This window comes from Ixodes scapularis, unplaced genomic scaffold, assembly GCF_016920785.2.
Source record: "Ixodes scapularis isolate PalLabHiFi unplaced genomic scaffold, ASM1692078v2 PGA_scaffold4__175_contigs__length_147842914, whole genome shotgun sequence".
NCBI lineage: Eukaryota > Metazoa > Arthropoda > Arachnida > Ixodida > Ixodidae > Ixodes > Ixodes scapularis.
The window spans coordinates 46038020-46063222 of record NW_024609879.1 but is presented as its reverse complement, the minus strand read 5'-3'; the positions used below and the strand labels follow the sequence as shown (position 1 = coordinate 46063222).

Here is a 25203-nt window from a genome sequence, read left to right as displayed (position 1 = left end):
GGAACCACTTCATAACGGCAGCCACGAGCGAGAGTTCGATGTTCGGTACAGCCCACCGGTTCAGCCCAAAGTTGAAGAACGCCAACCTCCCGGTTTTTCGTTTGGTAGCAGAGTCGGGCGCGTGCCCTCGCTCTTGTTTTACCCAGTCGAACCTGATGAACTTCCCAAATGTGTGGAGAGGGTGCTGTGGTCTAACAAAATGGAGCAGCCCTGAAAGGTATAAATAGAATAATCTATATCTCAGACAACGCTTTGGCATCTCGTGACATAGCCTCTTCTATACTCACAAAGCCTGGCAGTTCGACGATGAAGCCATATAGAGTGCCCGGTCGCAGATTTGGAGCTCGAGGATCTGGTAGCACAGAGTACCAAAGATCCATTTCTCGAAGAACCTGGGCGTCAGCGCACAGCTTTTGCAGCGGCGAGGACTTGAAATACACTTGTTTGCTCGGGGGAAGTGTGTTTCGGCGTCTCGCCACAGTGGGGCGCAAGTCACGGGGCTCTCCTCTCAATCGTCGTCTGCCGCTCCACCTTTTCCATTTTGGTGGCCGCTTCTCGTGGCGATTTGTGAGACTTTTCCAGCATATAGGAGGCTATGCAAGTGCACCTCAAATGCGCGCGAGTGCAGCCATAGCACGACGGAAAGCATGAAGCGGGTGCTGGGAGCCGAGCGTTCGAAACACGCGCCCTCTCGTTCTCACTTTGTCAGTGACCGTAACTGTACCTCTCTCTACGACAGCCAAATCAGACGTTACCCTCACCTACGCGGTAACGAAAATATAGTTCCGGTGCATCTTTCACGCGAAACCGGAAGCTCGGTTACGCGGTACGTTCTTCTCAATCAGCCTCCGTCATAGCGCGGGCACTTCAGACAGAATGTGGGATGTTAAAGCGGCCGTGCAGTCATATTTAAGCCTTCTACCGTTTTTGCGGTTTCCACGTCTCTTGGGTTTCGGGCAAGCCAGCGGGCACGGAGATAGTAACTAAATATCAGTACGTCACATTTTAACCGGACGACGCGGAAACCTCCTACACCTACGGGGGCGACCCGCGTTGCCGAAAATGCGCGAAATGTGACGTCTTTCGTCCCGGACTTACTACTACTCAGAGACGCTAAAAGCTTCTTTTGAGTGGAAATACAAAACATAAGTGGCGCGAGCCGTTTCCATTATTTACAAAATTTGTTTTTGTTCTGCATTTTAGTTCAGGAAAGAAACATATGCAGTTTATAAAGTACGGAAACAGGAAATGACCCGTCGACGTACCCGCCACCAAGCGGCGAAAAGGCGGCGCATACTAAAAAAGTGTAGTGGGATCAGGCACCGAAGAATGGCGAGCGTAAAAAAGTCCCGGATGTTCGCGGTGGCGCTGCAGTCGAGAATCCGACCGGTTTCGAGCGTTCCGAAGACCTTCGGCGAGCACCTTTCGCTTGCAGTTTGGCCCTTTCGCAGTTAGGCAGCGCGAAGTGGCTACCGTTCTGAACTGATCTTTACCCCGTGTTTGCTGTTGTTTGTAGGCAATGAAGTGTCATGCCGAATTAGGGTTTAATCACGCAGCAAATGTAATGGGACCCGCCCTGGCTGCCCGTTTCATAGAGCCTAGCCAGAACATGCTTCATTGGCGCCCTCTCGAGCCGTCGACACGGAGTGTGGCAGGCGTGAGCGCTCGCTGAGTTCACTACCCCTCCTCTAGTTCACGGCCACTCAAGCAACCAAGGACGTCATGAAGGGGGTTATTTTTTGCTTGTTTTTGTAAGTTAATGTGTCTTTAACTTTTGAAATAAAGCAAAATTCGAGAAAAGAAAAGTTTCAATACGTTACTACGTTCAGTGCACTCAGGTTCGGTGCAAAATAAAAACCAGTAAAAAAGTCATCGAGGCGACTCCGAGACGAAAAGGCAGCTATGGCGAATAATCGTGCAATAAAATATACTGAATTAGGCTTAGGGTGGCAATTTGGTGCGAGACGCTAAATTATAAAAAGTAAACGCTCAATAAGGGCTTTGTCAAGTTCGCGCTAACGGAAACATTCACTGTACTCACAGGCGAAGGGAAACTCGAATGGCAACAGAGACTCTAACAGACACAGACGTTTCGGGATTTTTTTTTTTTTTTTTTTTTTTTCAAATGAGAAAACATTATGGTTGCCAAATCTTCTGCAACTACATTGTTTTTGACATTCGAAGAAGGAATTTTTTTTTCAGGAACGCCAAGGCTCTACAAACTACATTATAGTTCAAATTCGTCCAGAAGTTCGTAACTTTCTTGAGGAAATATAAAGGTTTAAGTATCGAGCGTTCGTAAGAAAAGAGAACCATGTTTTTCGGCCTGCGTTAATAAACTACGTAACGCAAAGAGCACAAACTTTGTGAGAATGGAACTACAGCAGTTGGGATGTATCATAACAGTATGAGGACGTGGAGCTACTTGAATCAAAACAATAATTGAGAAAGACGACCTTCTTTGTGAGCCGGTGTCAAATTAAGCCTAATATTGACCATATTTTGTGGACGCAGGGGCATTTATACCTGCAAAAAAAGCTTGACGGCGAGAAAAAGAATATTTCTTTCCCTCTTGCCGACATGATTTTTTTGTTTCATTGAAATAGTTTTTAAACGCCCCCATTGTGTAATTTCTTGTTTTGACGATATGATATGCTTAGTTGAACGTCGGGCCATAGAAAACATTTCTCCCTTCTCAATTATATTGTGATCCGGGCAAGATCATGCTTTCAAACCTTCACATTTTGTCGCAGCAGCTACGGTCACACCCTCATGGAGTTTCAGCTTTCTCTGTTGCGTAGTTTATTTACTGCAGCCAAAAAAACGCGTTGATCTTTTTTTCTTTTTTTTTCGAACGTTTGCTTTGTTAGTTGTGTTTGGGCGAATTTCTAGGAAATGTTTTTTCGCACCCTGATAGACTACTGTTGATGTTTTCTTCGTGTACGAAACTATGTAATGCTTTCATTAGACATTAGAGCATAGGGTATGGCTGAGGGCAGGTTATAGAGGAGACTTCAGAAAAGGGTCCATTAGGCGCACGCTCATGATCCGTTGAATATTTTACGGCCTTGCCTGAGGAAATGCAAGAGCCGCATGGCTTCCGAAACCGCTTTTCATGCGCGAACGCCTGTAAAAGCAAAGCTTTCCCACAATGCTCGTCTGATTTGTCAACAACTTTATCAAAACTCATGGGGTGATCAAGCCTTTTTCACTTAGAGAAACGAGATCGTGCCATTTTGTTTCGCTACCACCGCACCACAGAGGCAATTCTTCCCATACATGGACTTTTTATTACCGTAATTAGCCCTCTACAGTTTCGACACTCCTATGGCGAATTCGCGTGGTCAATCGTCGGTAACTTATTTTGCCGGAAAACCGGTAATAGCGTTCGCGTGGTCAGTTTCCGGCCAGCGCGCACCGTTCGGGTGGTGGTTCTCCGGCAAGCACCGGCAACTTTCCGGCGCTTTTTGCGCCCGAGCTCCGAACGGCCGGGTGAGTGGGCGCCAGACTGTATCCGGTGTCGTCACTTCCGAAATGAGAGAGAAGGTCAGTGAGAAAAAAAATGAACGAAAGAACGAAACTGATCTGAAGTAACTTTAGCAGCCGCTACGAAAGTCAATCCAAGTCGTTGGGACATGAGTGACGGCGGCGACAGGCTCTCGCTAGCGGTGTCGCGCGGGCGCGGGCAAGAGGCGAACTGCCACCGTCTGGCGTTTAGTGTTCGGGTGGTGAGGGTCACCTGGTGTGCCGCCGGCGCGTTTCTGGTTGCCGGTTCCGCCGGCTCGTTCTCGCCGGCAACTGACCACCCGAATTCGCCATTATTGATTTTCGGAGGAATTGAAAGCAAAAGAGGCACCGGGTGGTGTTGCCATCTAGCGGCCGCGTGACGAAGTGACGCATCAAGCCACCGCCGAAAGAGAATCGGGTGATCAGTGGCGCCATTGGATGCGTCGGCGGAAGGCAATCGAAGCATTACCGTGGCCGCCGTCTCGCAGCGAAAGACGCCGTCGGAGGTGCATACTTCCGCAAAACGGGGCCGGCTCGGGGCGACCTAAAGATAAAAAAAATAAGGGAACATTAGGGAAAGGAAAGAGGGAAGCGAGGGAGTGACGGCACCGCACGGCCGCAGCAATGGCAAAGCACGACTGAAAACGCCGGACGGATTTCTTTCTGCCCCTGGCCTAGGACTGAAAAGAAAATCTCCGTCGTAGATTCCGCTTTACGAAAAACCTCACCATCCGTTCCTCCGGAGCGGACTTCGACAAGACTCTCCACCTCTCCGAAAGAAACCGAGGTGAGACGAACCCTTCGCTTGCTTCGAACGTTTTTGGACGTCGTGGGTTGGGCTGCGCCGAGGGTTGGGAACGGTGCCTGCCTCGCCGGTGTGGGCTTCGCAGCGCTTCGGCCGCTCAACGTCCATCTGGAAGGACGTTGGGTGGGCTGCGGTTCGCCCCCGCACTTTTTGGGCTACACTGAACGTTAAGACTAAACGCCGTTTCGTTCGTTGACGCTTCCAACCGATATTGACTCGAATGGATCGATGTCACTTCGTGGTGATTTGAGGCATACATCGGAGGCTCTTATTCGATTATGGGCACGATGAACCCTTGGTACTGGGGTATTAGTACTATTTTTCTATCATTGAGAAGGGATATTCGCAATATGCTATTACTTTTATAGCAACGAGCAAATGTAAATAATTATTTCGGGTTAAGCCGAGTCTAGCTTGTGCCAAGTTCCATAAGATTCGCCGGAGTCGCTTTAAAGAAGCGAAAAACATCTCGCCTTATTTTTTTTTTTTTTTTTTATAATAAGAGGCTGGTATAGTGACAAAAGATAATAGCGCTGGTGGTGTTTATTCAAAAAGCGGCGTCTCTACGGATCGCGGGCAGGCTACACATGGGTCGGGGCACGGAGCAGCGTGAACATTTTGTTAGGGTTCGAACAACACCCGGGGTGGCTCATGAAAGCAGGCCGCCACCTACACGGCAAGCGAGCTTCACTGCTCAAGCCTTCAAAATGTGGGAAAAAAAGGTCACCAGAGCTGCTCTGCGCTTCGTTGTTACGCTTACGCTAGACATTATGGATACGAGGGTGGTCCGATAAGTACTTAGCCTACAAAAGAAAAACAAAAAGTTTTGGAAAAGCGGCGATTTATTTTTCAATATAGTCTCCTTTTAGTTCGATACACTTGACCCAGCGATGCTCCAACTTTTTTAACCAATCTGAAAAATAGGTTTTCTCGAGGTCTGCAAACTATTCTTCCGTAGCGGCGATGACCTCCTCATTCGACTCAAATTTCTTCCCGACGAGTAACTTTTTCAAGTTTGGAAACAAAACGAAATCGCACGGGGCCAAATCTGGAGAATACGGTGGATGGGGCAGCAGTTCGTAGCTCAATTCGACCAATTCGGCCGTGGCGAGGGCGGAGGTGTGAGCCGGTGCGTTGTCATGGTGGAAGAGCACTTTTTTCTTCGCCAAATGGGGCCGTTTTTTCTCCAATTCGGTGTCGAATCGGCCCAATATTCGGCATAGTACAGCCCTGTGACCGTTTTGCCCTTCTCAATGTAGTTGATGTAGATGACACCTTGTGAATCCCAAAAACGGTGGCCATCACCTTTCCGGTCGATAGGACAGTCTTCGCCTTCTTCGGAGCACGTTCGCCGGGTGAAGTCCACTCTTGCGACTGTTTTTTGGTCTCTGGTGTGCACCAGTGAATCCATGTTTCGTCGACGGTCACGAAACGACGCCGAAACGTCTTCGGATTGCGCTTAAACAGCGTCAAACACTGCTCTGAAGTGGTCTCACGGTTGCGCTTGTTGTCCGGAGTGAGCAAACGCGGCACCCATCTCGCCGACAACTTTCTCATGCCCAAACTTTTATGCAGGATATGACCCTCGCGGTTTTTTGAGATGTCTACTGTCTCAGCTATCTCACGCACCTTCAATCGGCGGTCTGCCAATAGGAGATTGTGGATTTTTGTCACGTTATCCTCTAAGGTAGCCGTTTTCAGGGCACCTGGGCGTGACTCTTCAAAAACCGACGTGCGACCATGTTGAAACTTGTTAAACCAATTTTTGACGGTCGCCATCGAAGGAGAAGAGACACTCTACACAGCGTCCAAGCGCTCTTTGATTTTACTGCACGATTTCCCTTCCAAAAACAAGAATCGAATCACCAACCGATATTGCTCTTTTTCCATTTTTCTAAAATTTACAGACACGCCCGCTTCCACATGCGGTCAAAACAAAACTGTGAGTCCGATTTGGTTGAAATTTCGATAGTAGCTGTCTACGAGAATGTACTACACGATAGTACAATTTTCTTGCGAGAGTGGCGCCATTGGGCGGTGAGGCTAAGTACTTATCGGACCGCCCTCGTACGTGTCTCGATTCTGAAATTTCCTCGATTATTGACCTCTTAAAAAAATAACCTATACTTTATTTTTCACGTTTGTTTTCATATTCAGGTAAAGGAGTGAAGGGTTATATCACGTCTTTTTTTATGGCATTGAAACGGAAAATTTAATTACAGAAAAAGCTGCAGTGCAGCACATTGAAGGGGGCTCGATTCTGCTGACTGTAGAATTAGCATTGCACGAAGTGTATAAAATGCACACACGCGCAAGCTATTCTTGTTTTTAATTTTCCTCGGCGTCACTTTTTATATCCTGCATATATTAAAGTTCGTGAAAGGCTTGGATACCAAACAAAAATAAAAAATAAAGAACTTTCATCATTTTCTTCTTTTTTTTTAAATTTTTATGCCCCTGTCTATATGATGTCATTTCGAGGAGATACACTAGAATCCGTTGTATCTGCTACAGACAGTTCGAAACTAGTCATCACCAACAAACACCCACCGTGATAGCTAACACCAGTCGCGTAACGGAACTAAAATATCATTACGCAAACTAGGTTCCCTGCGTTATTGCATCCCTCTCGGATTAATTATGACGGCAGCACTATTTTTGCGCAGGGTCTATTTCTGCAGTCATTTCAAACTGTGTTTCATCTGGCATCCCAAATTACACTACCCATACTCGAGGGCAACGTGATTGATCGGTGTTGATGACAGAAGGACAGAGAAGTTAACGCTGACGTCTGTCCCAGCTGGCTGCTCTGCATTGCTGTAGAGGAAAAAGAGAAAAGTATACTAATGGGACAGTACAGTAAAACGATTGTGATGATAGAGCAAGGCCTAGTGAAAGTGATGCTACTACTAAAATCATCACGAACACACACACACATGCACTCGAACAAAAAAAGAAAAAGAAGAAGCGTTGGAAGACCGGCACTAGCAAGAAAGAGCATCAAAGCCTTTGATGATTTTCCAGGTTCGTCCATTGTGTTCCAGGTGCCAAGCACTTTCAGATCTGTGAATGAACATACATCCATTTGGCTCAATGCCTCGTAGATCCTGTGGTTCATCACGATAATTGGAGAACTCGCACAGGATGTATTCTGTTGAGCAATCCACGCCCCATCTAATCAAAGTATTTAGTGGTGAACCCAACGCTCTAGATGTTTACGCGAAGATGCACGTAAAACTCAGGAACACGTAAAACCAAGACCTTTAGAAGATTATTTCGAGTGCCACTGAGGTCGTTCTGAAATGGAGTAGCAAAACGATTCCCTTGAACATTCTCGCGATTATTTAGTTTCATTACGGGAAAACGTTTAACTCGGGGAAGCAGCTTCAAAGCAGACACTCTTTGCCGCCATAAATATGTCCTTTACTTATATCACACCATACTTCTAACCATATTAAACTTTTATGTGATTGTGCTCTTAAGTGCTTTCAAGTGTTCATACTGTCAGACGATTTTGTAGCGTTAAATGCTCAGTTCGACACATGGTCCACAAACTTTAAGAGTCATTTTATAACATTCCCAAATATTGAGATTTAGGCTTAAGAGCATCTATTCACACTGAAGCCGCTTTTTAAGTGTGTGAACTTCTCATGAATAGAAAAGGGTGGGGAAGAGAATAGTACATTGAGGAATTCTCTAACCCCAACCTCGCCGCCAGAATGTCACACTCTGTACTCGGGATTTTTCAGGTGTAGGCATGCGACATTTCGGATGAAGAAATAGTTTGCAATAATGGCGAGTAGAATTTACATTTTCGCTAAAATACCTCGTGAAATTGTAGCTGTAACCATCGACAAATCCAGGATGCTCTTGGAAAGCCACATTTACCTGACACAAAATTAAGGTTTCCGTTTTGTGAGCCCAAATTTTTTATGTGTTGGTAGGACTCTCCAATACAAAGTACGTACACGAATATGAAAATTTTCTTAAATCCATTTGATTGGTGGCTTATTTCAATTGGAGTGTTGAAATTGTTATTCCAATTTGGTTATTATTCAAATATGATTATTATTCCAAATGGAATATTATTCCAGTTTGATTATTCCAACAATCCAATCCACTTTATTCCTTGTATTGCTCAAAATGTTAGAAAACAAACGCTCGCATAGTCAAATTGTTTCGCTGTTTTATTGCTGTATAAAGAGACGATGGAAGTAACATAAAATTGGCACCACGTTTCTATTTTTAATATCTAAACATTGGAGCTTACCAGGTTCAAAGAGAAAAGAAAAATAATTTTGCAACGTGTCCAATTCGTTTTTGTTTATTAAAATTTTGCGTTTAGGATGGATCCTATTTAATTTAACTCCGCACGGCTAATTCACACTACCAATGGAGATTGAGCTTTGCATGCCTAATGCCTCTGCTGCATAATAGAGAGCCCTATGATCCGAGAAGAGCGAAGAGGATTACTGTATACACTTTGCCGCCGGAGAAGTAAAATATGATAATTTAGCCATATTCGAGGTGCGTTTATGTCAGTCGACGCTACAGTATAAGCTTCCTCGTTAGCACCACAATCGTGTCGTTTTAGGTGGCCCATTTGTAATTCCTTCTGTGTTTTACTCGTAATCCGCCAACTGATTGCAAAAAGTCGCCTTCTCCGCGCAGCCATCTTTGTCTGCTGGGCTGTGAAGCGCCTTCTGAGCATGCGCTGTTGATCTGGGTCGCTAAACTCGTAAAACACAAAGTTGGAGTCGAAGTTGACGGAGCGCACCGATTGGCGTATCACGACGATGACTTCGCGCTTTTTTCGCCGACGTCCAATCAGCGCGCTCCGTGAACTTTCGGCTACAACTTTGGGTTTCACGAGTTTAGGGCCCCTGATGTGCGGTATATCGGACCCTGCGCGAGCTTCCACAGCTCAGTGACTCAGCGTTTTTCGCCCGCAGTCATAGGCGATGCAAAGATCTATGCACAGCTCAAGTCCGAGCGCAGCTGACGCCACGATAAGATGGAGTGATTCCAGCATCATTAAAAAGTGCAACGTCACAGCGCTCGATTTTACAGCGAAGTTGCTAGGGACGGTCCCGTGGATTTTTTGTGCGCGGCACTAGGAATGACGTCACGGCTTCGTGAAGACATGTGAAGTCACGTGACCTCAACACCAATGCAGTTTCCCCGCTATATTTAGCGGGGAAATTGAGGTCACCTGACCTCAATACCAATGCAGTTTTCCCGCTAAATTTAGCGGGAAAATTAACGTCACATGACGTCAGGAAGCCGTGGCGTCATTTGTGTTACCGCACACGACAAAATCCACGGGACCCTAGCCAGAAATTGGGCGGGGAAATTTTTCCGCTAAATTTAGCGGGGAAATCGACGTCACGGGACCTCAACACCAATTTAGTTTCCCCGTTAAATTTAGCTGTGAAATTCACGTTATGTGACCTCAACAGAATTTCAGTTTCTCCGTTACAGTTAAAGGGGAAAATAACGTCACGATTTTGTGTCACGTCACCCATGAATAGATTCAGCGGCTGGAGGAGAGGAGGAGGAGGGAAGCGCACCGCCCTCTCATTGTCGTCATTCCAAGCGCTTGCGTGCCTATACTCCGCGTCGCTAGTTGTGTGCAGTGCAGGCGAAGGCAACGCCAGGCGAAGTGAGAATGGGTGAGCCAACACCTCCCAGAAGACAAGGCCGTAGCGCTCTTCTCGTGACGTCGCAAAGGAAGGCCATCGGGGGCACGCGTCGAAGCGAAGGCAACTCGCGTGGATCGACCGTCGTAACGCGTTTTTAGTCACATACGCGTGTCATATTAGCTAAAATGAAAGCTGCACATAGCAACGGGTATAGAAAACATTTTATTACACGAGCAAAATATTACACCGCTAAACAATCGGTACAAAATGGCACGAGGGTTTTAAGTCAAAAACATTGAGTCATGCAATTATTGTTGTAGGAATGCATATTTTATACAGATATACTTCGACAAAATGGCGAGACACGAAGTGATTTGGAAACAGTAAAACAGAACAGTTAGAAATCAGGTAGACGTAGTCAACGCGGACAAGGCAAGACAAGCGTTTCTCACGATCATGTAAGCGACGTTATCGCGTGCAGTCACTGAATTCTTGCATCATACCCCGGCCGCATGGCAAAATTAATGTAATTTCAATCGAATGACATTATGGGGTCGACAAATCCGCTTGCGGCGCTCGTATAATCACTCAAGACCGCGAGCTGATCAAATCCTATATGACTGAATGAAAATATATTAACTTTTCCGTGTGGCAGGGGTACTAAACGTACTACTTAGGCTACTAATTTACCTCTCCCTATGGGCTCGAGCTGCCTTAGAACAAAACATAACTTATTTTGTATATAATAATACTATTACCTTAATAATTAAGATTCTAGTATAAATGCGGTAAAGGCAATACAATAACCTTAGTGTAAATAAACACAGAACCACAAACAACGCACTTTCAATAATCACACAAACTTGTTTTTCACCTTCCAGTGAAAACTAGATTATCGCGCATATTTACAAATGTCGACGCAACTGCATACGAATAACGACAAAGAACAAAATTGCAATCTATCATGCGAATAAAAAAAACGATTGCAGCATTTTACTTGCGTCCTACATGACCAAGAAAGCCCGTAAATAAGTTGTTTCTCACCTGTCTATCGTATCCATACGTCCCACAATATCCGTGACGAACACATTTGAACACGAACTCCAAGAAGCCTCTTCCTGTCGAGAAAGGTCTATCGATTAATCGACGAGAGTCTTCGTTGGCACAGAGTCTTCGTTGTCACAGATGTCACTCAAACCGTAGCAGGACTTGTTTCACGAATCCACGTAAATGCCGTAGTATCAAGCGAACACAAAAAAAAACTACCCGAGACTACGATGATGACCGAAATACGACGGGAAACAAGTCTCAAAAGTACCACACACGAGAGCAGCGGCGACGAAAGGCTTAACGTTGTCGACCCATCTCTTGCTGGTGTGCGCTCCCTGCGACGATGACTGGATTTCTTTTCGGTTTCCTTCCCTTCTGAGATGTCTCAGGGTTCCTTTTCAGACAGTCAGCAGCTCACACACAACGTAAATTTACCAGAATCGGAGCCATGTGGCATCGGCAGCATCGCAGCCGGTCCTTTCGAAAAGTGTGGGGTGCTGCGGAACTGCACGTAGTCCCGCGGTTACGGGAATACTCATAAATATAAATTTGGTACTCTCAACCTTGGTAGCGCGTTGTATATTACGTTTATATTATATATATAATAAATTTTACAAGACTGCGCCTTTAAAACGTATATTAATGTCGGATAAACACGCATGAACGAACACCACCGCGCCGCTTGTCAAGGAACATTCTTTTCACGTCGATAGCGTATTCTCACGTAGTTGCGCCATGGACTTCCTTCCTCCGTCATTGTGACGTAACCTCTCAGAGCGCTATGGCCTTGTCTTATAGGAGGTGTTGGGTGAGCGCAAGGAAGGCGGGACGGGAGAGGAGGATAATGGAGGGAGAGGGGAGAAAGAGAGGGCACTAGGAAGGTTATCGCCTCCTTCCCAATGCCTGCAATTTCTGCCCTCGCCTGGCGTTGCCTTCGCCTGTACTGCAGGCAACTAATGACACGGAGTACAGTTCACTTTTTTTTTCCGTTGGGTTCCGGTCCCGTCGCTACTCCGGGAGGTGATGGTCCTCGACATGTGTGTGCGTACCGCTCGTCACGATGACCGCCTATTATTGCAATCAAGACAATAAACGTGTTCGTGCCTCTGTTCAAAGTTCTGGGTCAGGTCTGTGTCGTGTGCTAAACAGCTTCGGAGGGCATCCACCTTCACAGAGTGGAATGGCGCATCATTTTTTTTTGCGTGTTTGCAGTCGCCGGCTATACCGAGCAGCCAGCGAAAAAAGTGCAGAATCAGCGTATTCGCTGTGTTTGATTGGTTTAGCCTGGAGAGAGCAAAAACGACGACCGCCATGACGATGCATTTTTTATGATACGTTATCGCTTCTATCGAATCGTAGCATAGGCTATGGTAGAACTTGATCCGATACGGAGTCCAGCCACGTCCTTCTTAGAAAAAAAAAAGATGAGGAGGATTTTGAAGAAAAAAAAACGCATGTTAGAGACGACTTCTGGCGAATTTTTATCCCGCAAATCAGAAAATTGAGTTCGTCTTACCCAAAAATGTAAATAAACGCGAAAAAAAAAAAAAACTTCGACCAGTCGTTACGTCATAGCCGAATCTTTCGTCCGCCAAGTGCGTGTCGTTCGTGTGGGCAGCGCCTCCAATTGCAAGCTTGCCAGGTATATTTCCCCGCACTGACACCAATACCTAGGTCTTATTGTTACTTTCTTTTCTTTTTTTGAACATAGCAAGAGTGCGCATGCGTAGCTCAGATAGGCGCTGAAGAGAGGCGCGAGAGCGGAGGTTCCGAAAACTCTGCATATGGAAAACGTCATGGTGCAGGAAGGAGGGGATTTGGACTTACTTTGAAAGTGATTTCCTGCAGCCTCCGTGCACAGAGTGGAAAAATAAACTCGATATCCCTGATCCTGGAGGCCATATGAAGACGATTGAACTGTTTTTCCTCGTATACAGAACCGCTTTAATTCTCCTTTAAAAATTACGTCTTAATTTTTTTTCCCGATTTTTTTTGACGTAGACCCGTCCAATCCGGTGCGCCGAGGATAGGATAGCGCGACAGCGGAGAGGAAAACGATCGAAAGTGACGTCATCAGCGGTGTGCTCGTCGCCACTAAGCAGGCTCGAGGATGCTGTCGATGACGTCGCGACGCTCTGTACAGATAGCAGTCATCAAAGAAGATCGCCGCATGCCCAGCGACAATCGCTGCGCGTATACTTCAAAATAAATGCCGGCTGCGTTCACTTTTACCCAAGATAAGGGCGATAACTGAATTCACAGGACAAAAAGCTATATAGTAGAAGTCCGCTCCCAACTCGGATTTTTTCAAAAGTGTTTTCACGCCGGGCCTGGTTATAGACCGATTTCATCAGCCTGTTTGGGTACGTCACCGCTGCCGCAATGCATCGAGGGAACTTTAGTCTCTTTGCATGTGCCACAGCTTCGCTGGAGCTCTTCGCGCGCCGAGCACGAGACTTCTCCAGCACTGTCGCCTGCCTACCATGAACTAAAGCATGGCGGTTTCAAGCATGCTCTGAACGCTTGGTGAGATCGGTCTATTCCAGAGCATCCTGATGTGCTACGGAAACAATGAAATGGCTGCATCAGGCGAAGAGACCGCCCGCCAACGAGTGACCAAGCAAGAATAGAGGACTTGGCGGTGACCATGATCATATAGGTGCGGTAAGAAAAGATGCACTTTGCATGTTACCGAACAGGTTGGGGTAACCACGGAAGTTTAATGTGCCGAAAGAGGAAGAGCTTTTGTAATGATATCGCAAAGTTTTCATTCGCGAGTTTTCCTCTACATCTCAAATAATCTTCATGTGAAGATTCCTTCATTTTTTTTCTACTATGTGTGCATGTTTAGCGTTTAGTGCGTATCACCGTGAAATTCTCCTACGAATATTCTTTCCAAGAGACGCTACAAAAAGACGCATGTTTATTTGTGCGTTGTTACGAAATGCTGCGAAATTCTCGATAAATGAGCTTTTCATCAATAGTATTTTTAATACCATATTATGCCCACGGTTACATTTCGAAAATCATTCCGGTTTTCCTTTGATGAGATCTTGCGTTCCATCTAGAAACCGGGTAAAAATAGTACTTTCATTTAATTCGCTATACGTCCTTATTCCCTTTCGAAGCGAGTCTGAGATTAAAACTGCTTCAAACTGTACCCAAATCCTAATCACACGAATCAATATTCGTACCAACCGAAATAGAAAACTCGCATTCCTGCAAACAGACTCCGGTGCAGCTTAAGACGCAAACAAGCGGAAAAAATTTAATCCCCACCCCCCTTCTTCTCTGTTTCGAAACTCTTTTTCTTTGTATGCCTCTCCATTTCCGAATATCAAATCCCCGCCTCTAAGTCAGAAAGAACGTTCGGCTGCACGCGCGTGGCGCAGAGCGCCCAGCTCTCCTTCGGTTCACAAGAGCGCCTAGATTTCAGAGTGCTTCAACTGCCCGGCCGGATTCACATGGTTTACGGGCCGCGTTTGCCACCCAAGGTGCGAGGAGGATGCGAAGGGGCTTTGCGGAAAGCAAGTCGTCTGCTACTCGCGGCGCAGGAGTTGCGGTGACGTCAAAGAGACGCCGAGCTCTGATTGGCTCTGAGTGATGGTTAGTGGGTAGACCCCAAAGCAATCTGCCTCGATGTTTACCCACCATCCTTCCTTCATAACCATTCAGAACTCGGCGTTCTGACGTCACCCCAACCTTTGCCAAAAAAGCAGACAAACTTGCGGTCCTAGCGTCGATTGTCTGCTTTCCTCCCCCCCTCCCCCCCCCCCCCCCCTCTTGCCTTTGTAATTGTGGTTCAGGCGGGGCAGGCTATGCGCACGAGTGATGGTATTTGCGGAGGAGGAGGTGCGGGCCATTAAGTTGCAACCGCTTTCCATTGTGTTTGAGTTACTCCCTCTCTTAAATCTAGGCTCTCTAGAGTCACAAATAAAACAAGGGGGCGCTCGTATGTCCCTTCGCTAATTGAAAGACTCGGTTCCGTAACAGCGACAAACGGAGTGAAAGCAGCCCCGGAGGCTCTGACTGTGCGTAAGTCAACAGCCGAAGCGAGGGCTGTCGAAAGGACGTCTCGTTCTGCCAGCAGCAATTCGGTCGCCCGTGTGCGACGAAGACGAAAGCATACCGCGGCCAGGGAAGGAGGGCTCCCCGTTCGGTGAGGCTCTTATTCTCCGAAGCGACTGGGTGTTGCTTTCCTTTCGCAAAGTGGGAGTCGAAAAAGACTTCAAATGTTTCTGAACTAATAGAAAAGAGGAGGTATTCCGGTTTTATGAGTTGAATAAATATTTGAGAAATTTCAAAACTCTAATAATAATAAAAATATTATCCACAGTGGTTCTCTGACTGGTGCGCCTACACACGAACACAAAATGTATGACGTACACTGCATGTATAACATTAAACTAAAGGCACCCTTGAACATATTAATATAGAACAAAAAAGCAAGTAAGTTAGTAACTAGAAAATCGATCACAAGGTGAGGGTGTAAAGGTACTATACCATCGTTTTTTAATATTGGACATTTAATGGGCATGTTATAATACGGTTTCACTGGAGTTGTTATAAACCAAAATTGTAGACTTCAAGGACGTCTTTTCTAAAATGTGCATCTAGTGTTTCGTGCATGCATGTAGCGTATTTTGGGGATACGTTATACCTTTTTTGACGCGCTACGCCTATGTACGAACTCTGCAGCTGTCACATTACCATTCACAATATGGTGTAAATAGTATAACCTGATTACTTCACGTATACTTTGCGAGGTAACTTGTTTTGTTTTATAAATATGCGAACCCCAACAAAAATACGTTTAGTGCATTCTGATGTAGCACAGTTTATTTAGGGGGCCAACATTTGGTTTATGTGTTAGATTTTAGGACTTCAGAAAGCCCGAAGAAGCCAAATTAGATCCAGATATTACCTTACTTGGCAAGAATATGGGTAATTTGGCCATAATTTGCCAAACTAAATCCAAAGTTAGGCTTAACTGCTGATAGTCTGGCAGTCATCTGGCACCTCTGGACCGCAGCGCGACTGCAATCAAAGGTACGGGGGCGGGCGCTTTAGCGCTGATCAAAGCTGGGTACGCGTGGTGTGTCCGCCTCCTTGGAAATGCCACAGAAAAATTTTCACGAGTATATACCCTGGTCAAAGCAAACTGCAGAAGCCGACAGAGAAGAAGCGAACCAGTAAACTGTTTGGGAACTATCGCGGAGCGTGCTGTGCCCTATTCCTTACGTTGTGAGGGAAATGCGACATGCGCGTAAGGCTCTGCTAGATTTTCGGTGACAAATGATGAACGTTAACTCCGAGAACCACTAGAAAAAGCATAATTACAGCGCTGTTCGAAGATTTGAATGCTGAGTCTCGCCGAGGTAATGCAGCGGCACAAAAATCGTAGGGAATGAGCAATTTCTCGTTCATTTAATTGTCATTAAAGCAATAATCTTCTAAATGCTTCACTAAGGGAATTAGGACCTTACGCGCACACCGTAGATGGATGGATACATGGTGACAGCAAGGTTTTTTTCTTGGTAGCTTCTTCTTTCACTTTGTGCTTAGGGACTCATTGCTGCGCAGCTGGTGGAAAGACACCCCGAAAGTTTTGCCCGATGTGGGATTCGGTACACAGTACACCATTGGGCCACGAGAAACAGACCCCTTTTTGAGCAGCAGGGTTAGCAGGGTGGAACAGCGAGAATATAGTTAAAGCCCCTTTATGTTTCGAAAGTAACGCAAGGTTCGTCGACGCACGAGGCACGTGCAACGTGCACCCCTTGGGAAGATCATGGCGGCACAGAGCAGCACTGAGCTAGATTTCAGATGCAATGAATTTCCCCGAAGTGGCGCGCGGCATGTGCCACAAACATTTCCACAACAATGAATGGCGCCACTTTTCCCCGGATAGAGGGGCATTAAATATAGTAGGGTACCAGCGCCCGTATGCAGAAAGATGCACATGCCTTCTCTTGTGACGGGAAAGGCCATTATAAAAAGAAGCGTGCGAATCAAGTCCGGCCGTGCTTTGATAGCTCTATACACTCCGTGCGACGCGACTGGCGCGCCGCCGCGCGGCCGGTACCGAGGGTAGGCAGTGAGAACCCCAGAGAAAACAAAACCGAAACCACGCCGCGTACATTGGTACGCATTGAAGTCGGAAGGGTGCGGTTGCGCTGGGTTCACAGCATGAAGTGCTGCCTGTGCTGCGTCATTAAGTGCTTCAATAGTTATGCGTCGTATCTCGTGGAGACAAAGTTTCACAGTTTTTCACCTCGCTGATGTTTTGTGGGACAGCGACAACGGTGGACCCGTGCCGTACGACCCGAGAAATTGAGTCTCCCGATCCTGTCTGCCACTGTGCCGGCGCGGCTGACATATTCTACACTGCAGCTTTGCGCTCTGGGCTTGTTTTCGTACCAGTAACGCCTACATATCTCAGCTCGAACTGAAATGCCATCCCACACTCGCGGGTATGCAGTGCCAATTTCGTTGGAAGAATGACCTCCAAAGAAGTTTCGTCCCCATCGTACGTGTCGATGATATTTCCGGACTAGTATGGCACGCAATCTGTACTTCATGAAGAAAGATTCGAACGGTAAAAAAAGTGACAAATATAAATCTAAAGAAAACAACAATGAAATTCGGAATCCCTGGAGAATCGACGTTTGAGTATGGAAGTTTGTGTGGTGTGCCTTCTCTCTTGATCAGTCTCCTTTTGGATGTGGAAATGCTGACACCCCGAGTTCTGTGGACAACATTTTTTTTTCTCGGCTTTAGAGCCACCTATCGCAAAGTGGTTCGAACTGGAAATACCGTCCACTGATCCCTTCCTACCTGTAAAGTGTGCACCTCCCACGATGAGTGGTATTATCTGACAGCCTTTGACGGTCAAAGCCAGTTCCCATTTAGTTACGCCGCCCAAACTAAATTTCCACCTGGTTTCGCTATGCCAACTATTTTTGTTATAATAAGTGTTGTGCCAAGTGACGGTCATGTCAAAGTACGTGTGCGCCGAAAATCAGCTAGCACCTCGCACAACAGGTATTACACAACAGTTGACCGCAAAAGCCCTTGGCGGCCAAACCGTGTGTTGGCCGACAACTTTGTTTTCTCGGCTTTGGAACCACCTTTTGTAAAGTTGTTTCAATTGGAAGTACAGTCCACTAGTCCCTTCCTACCTCTAAAGTCTCCACCTCCCCCGACCAGTGGTATTCTCTTGACAGCCTTTTCATGGTCAAAACCGGTTCCCATTGAGTTACGCCGCCCAAGCCGAATTTCCACCTGGTTTCCCTATGCCACTTTTTTTTTTGTATAATAAGTGCTGTGTCATGTTACTGTCAAGTCCAAGCACCTCTGTGCCCAAATCTGCACTTTGCACAGCCCGCTATAACACAACATTTTGGGTCCAATATTGCATATTCCTGAGAGCTTTATTTCTTTATTCGTTAGAAACATAACTTTCACACCTGCTGTCTTAAAGAAACTTGGCACACTTCGTGCACAAACTTAGTGAACATCTCACTCGCCTCCAAATATCTTCGTTCCAGCAGTCCTAGGTTTACAGCGACGAGCAAATTAATTTCCCACTCAGAGCAATTAAGGTGGCGGCCGTCTTGTTTTTCGGAAAATTGCTCCAACTCCTTTTTCGGCCGCAACTAGAGAAATTACCCCTAATAACGACTTAAACTCAATATATAAGAAGTGGAGAACAGCTAAATGCCCTTCTGCCCCAGCACTCATGCAACGTCACAGTTAACTTTCTCTGCCCCTCTCTCTTGCTGGTGTCGTTGAGAGAGGCTGATGTTCTTTGTCGGGTTGCCGCCGACGTGATCATGGCAACCCCAATTCCGCCTTGGCCAATGGAGATGTAGTGGCAGAGGGACACCCAGGTGAAGGTTACGAATAGATATATATGATTTATTTACATATATAGTTACGAACTGGGTTACAGATCTTAGAAGCTACGCGAGACCTCTCGGAGTCCTGGTGGCGTCTTGCCCCCTCCGATGCTCAGCGTAAACTGCCCTCCTCTTTCCCGCGCGCCCCCAAAATTCCAGAAATCGTCCCCACTTTCCCGGGCGTCTGGTCAGCATCGCTTGTCACCTCGCCGGGTCGCTCCGCACCCCCCGCCGTGTCGTTCCGACCCGGCGGTGCTTCTGGCCCACTCCCCACATTTCCAACCCCGGTGCTCGAGATTCGTGTTACTTCGGAATTCGTTAACTGCCGTCGCGTCGCGTCCGGTACTCGTAAACATTGCGGGCCCCCTGTTTTCTTTTGAGCCCGTCACAAAAAAAACTATGCAAGAATACATATACAGAACACAGTTTCCCCGAAAGTCCTGGCACCTAACATCTCCCCCCCAACTGTGTTGCTCGGGCTGCAAGAACGAGCAACACACCAAAACAAAAACACATAAAGTCTCAGGACCTAGACGCGAAGTGTTCACCGTGCAGCCTGGAACGGCGATTAGCTCTAACCTTCCCGTATTACAAAATGAAGCTCTACCCTTCCGGTACATTCGTAGTAAAAGCAAACACAGAAACACAAACACACACAAAAAAAACATGCATTAGCACTAGCACATAATATTATACGGTTAGCGCAACTCATATGGGAGGCCCCAGAGATCACTGCACCGAACGTCATGTCAGCCCGGAGCCATACCTCAAGGCCCGCCGTCACTAGGTCGCAACTCTAAGCCTAGACAACGCGTCCGCATACTGGTTCATTGACCCCTTAATATGCGATATAGTTATCTCGTAGCGCTGGAGCGCAAGGGACCATCGCGTGAGACGCGCGCTGCTCGGGGATGTGAGGGTGAGGTACTTCAGTGGATTGTGATCCGTGACCACCTTAATTTTAGCCCCGAAAAGCCAGGTTTCGAGTTTCGATAGCGCCCACACGATCGCGAACGCCTCTCGTTCGATTGTTGCCCAGCGAATCTCTGTCGGGGTTAGTTTTTTGCTCAGGAAAGCTATTTGTTGTTCCCTCCCCTCCCCATTCTCCTGCGAGAGACAGGCGCCAACCGCAAACTCGGACGCGTCCGTCGTCAAGACAAACTCTCTCATCAGGTCTGGCGCGGCAAGTTGGGGTGCCTCGGCCAACTTCCCCTTGGCGGCGTTAAAGGCTGCTTCCGCATCTGCGGACCACGGAATCTGGTTTGCCACCCTCTTACCTGTTAGTTTTGTCAGTGGGAGCACCAGTTCCGCAAAATGCGGTACATAGTCACGATAGTAGTTGAAAAGGCCCAGAACACTTCTCAACTCCTTCTTTGTAGTCGGTCGCTCTAGGTCCCGCATGGCACGAGTGCGTTCGGGGTCCGGAGAATGGGATCCACCTCCAATTACATGACCCAAGTACTTTACCTCATCTTTGCCGAACTGACATTTTTCCAGGTTGACGGTGAGCCCTGCCTCTCCGATAGCTCTCAGTACTCCAGCTAGATGAGTCATATGCTCCTCCCAGGTCTCAGAGAAGACTGCCACATCATCAACATACGCACATGCGTACGCGGAGTGAGCCGCAAGCAGCTGATTCATCACTCGCTGGAAAGTGGCAGAGGAGTTACGCAGCCCAAAGGGCATCACTCGCCAGGCATACAGACCCCGAGATGTCGCAAAGGCAGTGCATGCCTGGGATTCGGGCTCTACAGGGATCTGCCATCTCCGAGTCATATCCAGGACCGAAATGAAGTTCGCCTTGGCTGCCTGCCACAGCAGTTCCGTCGGCGCTCGCATGGGAAATGCATCAGGTTCGGTCATTGAGTTCAGGCACCGGTAATCAACGCACATTCTTACCGTACCGTCTTTCTTCATGACGCACACCACCGGGTGACTGAACATACTCTCGACTGGATAGATGAGACCCCAGTCCAGCAACTGGTCGATTTGTCGATCCACCTCTGCTCTGAGCTTCATCGGAATCTTGTACTGATACGTCCGCCTGGGCTCTGTCCCCGCAACGATCCCAATCTTGTGCGAACCCACCTTACACTGTCCTGGCTTATCAGAAAACACGCCACTAAATTCAGCCCGCAAGCTGGTTAGGTCTTTGTGTTGCTTCTCAGTCAGACGTGCCGCACGATTAATTTGAGGCTCATCATTGGCCCCGCCGGACTCTCGCGCAGGGACGTACTCCAGTGCGCCGAACGCATCGTCAGCGTCAAAGACAACGCCCACTGCATTCATCCTAACGTAGTACCGCCTTAGTTTGTTCGCGTCTACAAGCCGCTCCCTTCCATCCCGCAGCTTCACAACATAACTGTGCTCTCTGACCCGCTGTTCGATCTTTACCGGACCGATCCACTTTAGTTTTAACTTACCGCTAGAGTCCTTCTCTAGGATCAGCGCTAGGTCTCCTACTGCAAAGGACTTGTCCCTGGCTCTCAAGTTGTACCGTGCCGCGTAAGCCTGCTGGTTTACCACGGTATTATCCTGCGCCAGATCAGCGGATTCTTTCATCCTTTTTCTAAGCTACAGGAGGTACGACTCAGTGGACGAGTTAAGTCCCACGGGAGCTGCCCATTCTCCGGTCCAGTGCTTACTCAGTAGGGTGAGTGGACCGCTTGGACTTCTGCCGAACATCATTTCGAACGGTGACACGCCTGTCGTTTCATTGGGTACCTCATGATACGCCCACAATAGACATGGAACGTACTTGTCCCATTGCCCTCTGTGATTCTGAATGACATGACGCAGCATAGCCTTGAAAGTCCCATTTCACCTCTCAACTAGACCGTTGCTCTGGGGGTGATCTGGAGTCGAGAACCGCATCTCCACCCCCAGCCGCTCTGTTAGCAGTCGCGTCAGTTTTGCCACAAAGTTTGTGCCCTGATCCGAGCAGATTAGTTGTGGCGTTCCGAATCTGGCGAACACACCCACCAATGCGTCACATGTTGCTTGCGCCGTCAATGATCTGACAGACAGACTACCTCGGCCCACCTCGTACACAGGTCGACTATGCAAAGCGCGTACCGGTGACCCCTTGCCGAAGGACGGTCAAGCGGCCCGATACAATCTATGAAGATTGTTTGAAATGGTAGCTCAGGCCGCGAGAGTGGTGTGATCGGCACTCTATCCAGTACGTTTGCCCTCGACTGTACCTGGCACGCATGGCACGACTGGCAGTGTTTCCTGACATCTTGAGCCATCGTTGGCCAAAAGAACGCGCCCTTTATTCTCTTCTTGGTCTTCTTCTGCGAAAAGTGCCCTCCCCACGGGGAGTCATGCGCCAGCTCGAGCACCTTTTCGCGCCTGACGCCGGCAACACAACCTGCTCACAATGTCGGCCATCAACGTCATCTTTGTGATACAGGAGCCCCTCGCGCACAACCATGCCGTGTGTCCCGTTTTCAGCCTCCTTCCAGGCATCCCTGAGTGATTCGTCGTTGAGCTGCTCTCTGCGGAATTCTGTTACGCTTGTACCCTCTCCTGCATCAGCCGGACTCGCCACGAACTGCACCTCGGCCTGAATTTCGTTCTCCTCAAAGTCTACTGGCTCACCCCCGAGCCCCTCGGGCAGGTCGGGGCCCAGATCACCGGCTTCAGCTTCAAACTTGGCTTTCGCCCTGAGGAGTTCATCGTGCACGTCGGGTGTTATGAGCGCGTCAATTCCCTCAGCCACCTCCTCTGTTACCGCGCACAGGGTTATAACCTGTGGTCCGGTGTCGTACTCGTCACAGTCGGCCCGCAGCGGCACGTACATCAAGTCAGCTGTTATTGACTGACCGAAGGCTCCGCGGAGAACAATGGGTCCCGAAGTTTCAAGGCTCCCACTTTGGATCACACTCTGCCTGATCACCGTGATATCCGCCCCCGAATCCAACCTCCCCTGGAATTTGTTATGCTCGGATACCAACGGGACCAATTGGACTCGTGACCCAATAGAAGTGTTTGTCGCGATGTCCCTATCGTTTGCCATCACCCTCCGTAGCTGTTCCTTGCGATCGCGCCCTACACCAGCAACGGTACCGCCTTTAGAGACCTTATCCTTAGGCTTCGGACAGTTGGCCCAAATGTGCCCCAATTCCCACATCCGAAGCAGCTTCTTTTCTCTGTACCAGAAGCCACGCCTTTATCTTTCAGACTCGGTTTATTCCCCTCGCGATTTGGGAAAGGTGGCCCCTGTTTAGCCCTCGATTCCTTCTACGTTCGTTCAAAGTTTACCGCAAGTTTGGCCACTTCTGCGGGCGGTAACCATTTTCCTTTTTCGCTCAGGTCGACATATGCTCTCGTGTCTCGGTGCATCATCGTGCGCTTTAGCTGATCAGCTATCAGCAGCTGCCTCAGCATCTCCATAGATGTCACCTCGCTACTTTTCAAATAATAACCAAGAAAATCGCCCAGACAAGATACATGTCCCCAGGACTCCTTGTCGTCCTTTCTAGTTTTGTAAAACAGCTCCCGATACTCCGCTGGAGCAAGCTGAAGCTCCTCAAGCACCGCTCCTTTTAAGTCGTCGTACGGCGGCATCGCGTCAGCAGCGATTCGGTTTGCGACCGATCTCATTCTCTCCGTGAGGAAGGGGAGGATCATTGCGCCCCTGATGCTTTCCGGCACGTGAAGGCTGTTGAACATACTCTCCACCCCGGAGAACCACGAGGGCACCAACGGTTCGGACTCTGGCATGTTGGACAATACGCCCCTTACAATCCGCGAGTACCTAAGTACCTCGTCCCCCTCCGTTCGGGCAGCGCTGGCTCCCGACGTGGTGTCCTGCACCCTGGCAAGTCTAGCCACTTCCAGCTCTAGTTTAAGCTTTTCGATCTCCATCTCCATTAGTTCCTTTCGGAGCTGCAAAGCGTTACTGTCCATATCGGACTCCCCTTCTGCCCCCAATTCACTAGTGCTTTCAGATGACTGGCCTTTCTTGGCGTTTGCTCGCGTACCCAACATGACGCCCAGAGGAGAACAACAAAGGGACCTCCCACCTGGTTGTCGTGTCCGCCACGATCACGGGCCGCTGTTAGTCCCGGATAGCTGCACCAGGCTTGGCCGCTGCCGACTTGTGGCACTGTGCAGATCAGATGTCTTGAGGAGCAGCGTCTGCAGCAATCACCAGCTGCTTTCCCGTCACACCTGCGGCGACGGTCGAACGTCTCTTTTCCGGCGAGCTTCCACGGCTCCTCGTCGCACCTCCGGCGACAGCCGGGTAGTCGACGCTCTCCGATGGTCTCGTCGACCTTGCGTCGCAGTTCCACGAAGATTGGATGCCTTGTTTCCGTATCCGTCAAGCTCTTCCAGCTCCCTGTCACACCACCGGCGACAGACGGACACTCAGCACTCTCCGATGATCTCGTTGGCCTTCTTCGCAACCCTGGCGACAGCCTGCCGTCTTGTGTCCGGCGAGCTCCTGCGGCTCCTGATCACACCTCCGGTGACTGCCAGCACTCGGCGTCGTCTGGTGTTCTTGACCCCACGCCGCACTCATGGCGACGGTCAAACGTTGAGGTGTCTGCTCCCAAGGAGCTCCTGCGGCCCACTGTCACGCCTTCGGCGACAGCCAGACACTCGACGTTTTTCTAGGGTCGCAGCTTCACTTCATCACTCCAACGGTGACGAGTCCCAGTCATTCGTCATCTTCACCTGCAAAGCTCTCGGTGTCCCTTGTGATGAAGACAGCTTTCTCATCCGAAGGGCGGTAGCGGAATCCTTGCCGACTGCGCCATTTAACTTTCTCTGCTCCTCTCTCTTGCTGGTGTCGTTGAGAGAGGCTGATGTTCTTTGTCGGGTTGCCGCCGACGTGATCATGGCAACCCCAATTCCGCCTTGGCCAACGGAGATGTAGTGGCAGAGGGACACCCAGGTGAAGGTTACGAATAGATATATATGATTTATTTACATATATAGTTACGAACTGGGTTACAGATCTTAGGAGCTACGCGAGACCTCTCGGAGTCCTGGTGGCGTCTTGCCCCCTCCGATGCTCAGCGTAAACTGCCCTCCTCTTTCCCGCGCGCCCCCAAAATTCCAGAAATCGTCCCCACTTTCCCGGGCGTCTGGTCAGCATCGCTTGTCACCTCGCCGGGTCGCTCCGCACCCCCCGCCGTGTCGTTCCGACCCGGCGGTGCTTCTGGCCCACTCCCCACATTTCCAACCCCGGTGCTCGAGATTCGTGTTACTTCGGAATTCGTTAACTGCCGTCGCGTCGCGTCCGGTACTCGTAAACATTGCGGGCCCCCTGTTTTCTTTACAGTTG

The 25203-nt window shown here is 48.5% G+C and overlaps 1 protein-coding gene across 2 annotated transcripts in view; it reads left to right on the top strand.

The window, feature by feature from the left end:
- Positions 1-3979: 3979 nt before the first annotated feature.
- The window catches only part of LOC120836175 (synaptotagmin-1), a 223001-nt gene continuing 201777 nt past the window's right edge, over positions 3980-25203 (top strand). The window contains exon 1 of one of the 2 annotated variants that reach the window (XM_042293183.1): positions 3980-4294. The gene's annotated coding sequence lies outside the window, so the exon portion shown is untranslated. The remainder of the gene's footprint in view (positions 4295-25203) is intronic. The other variant, XM_040211252.3, reaches the window with a different exon arrangement.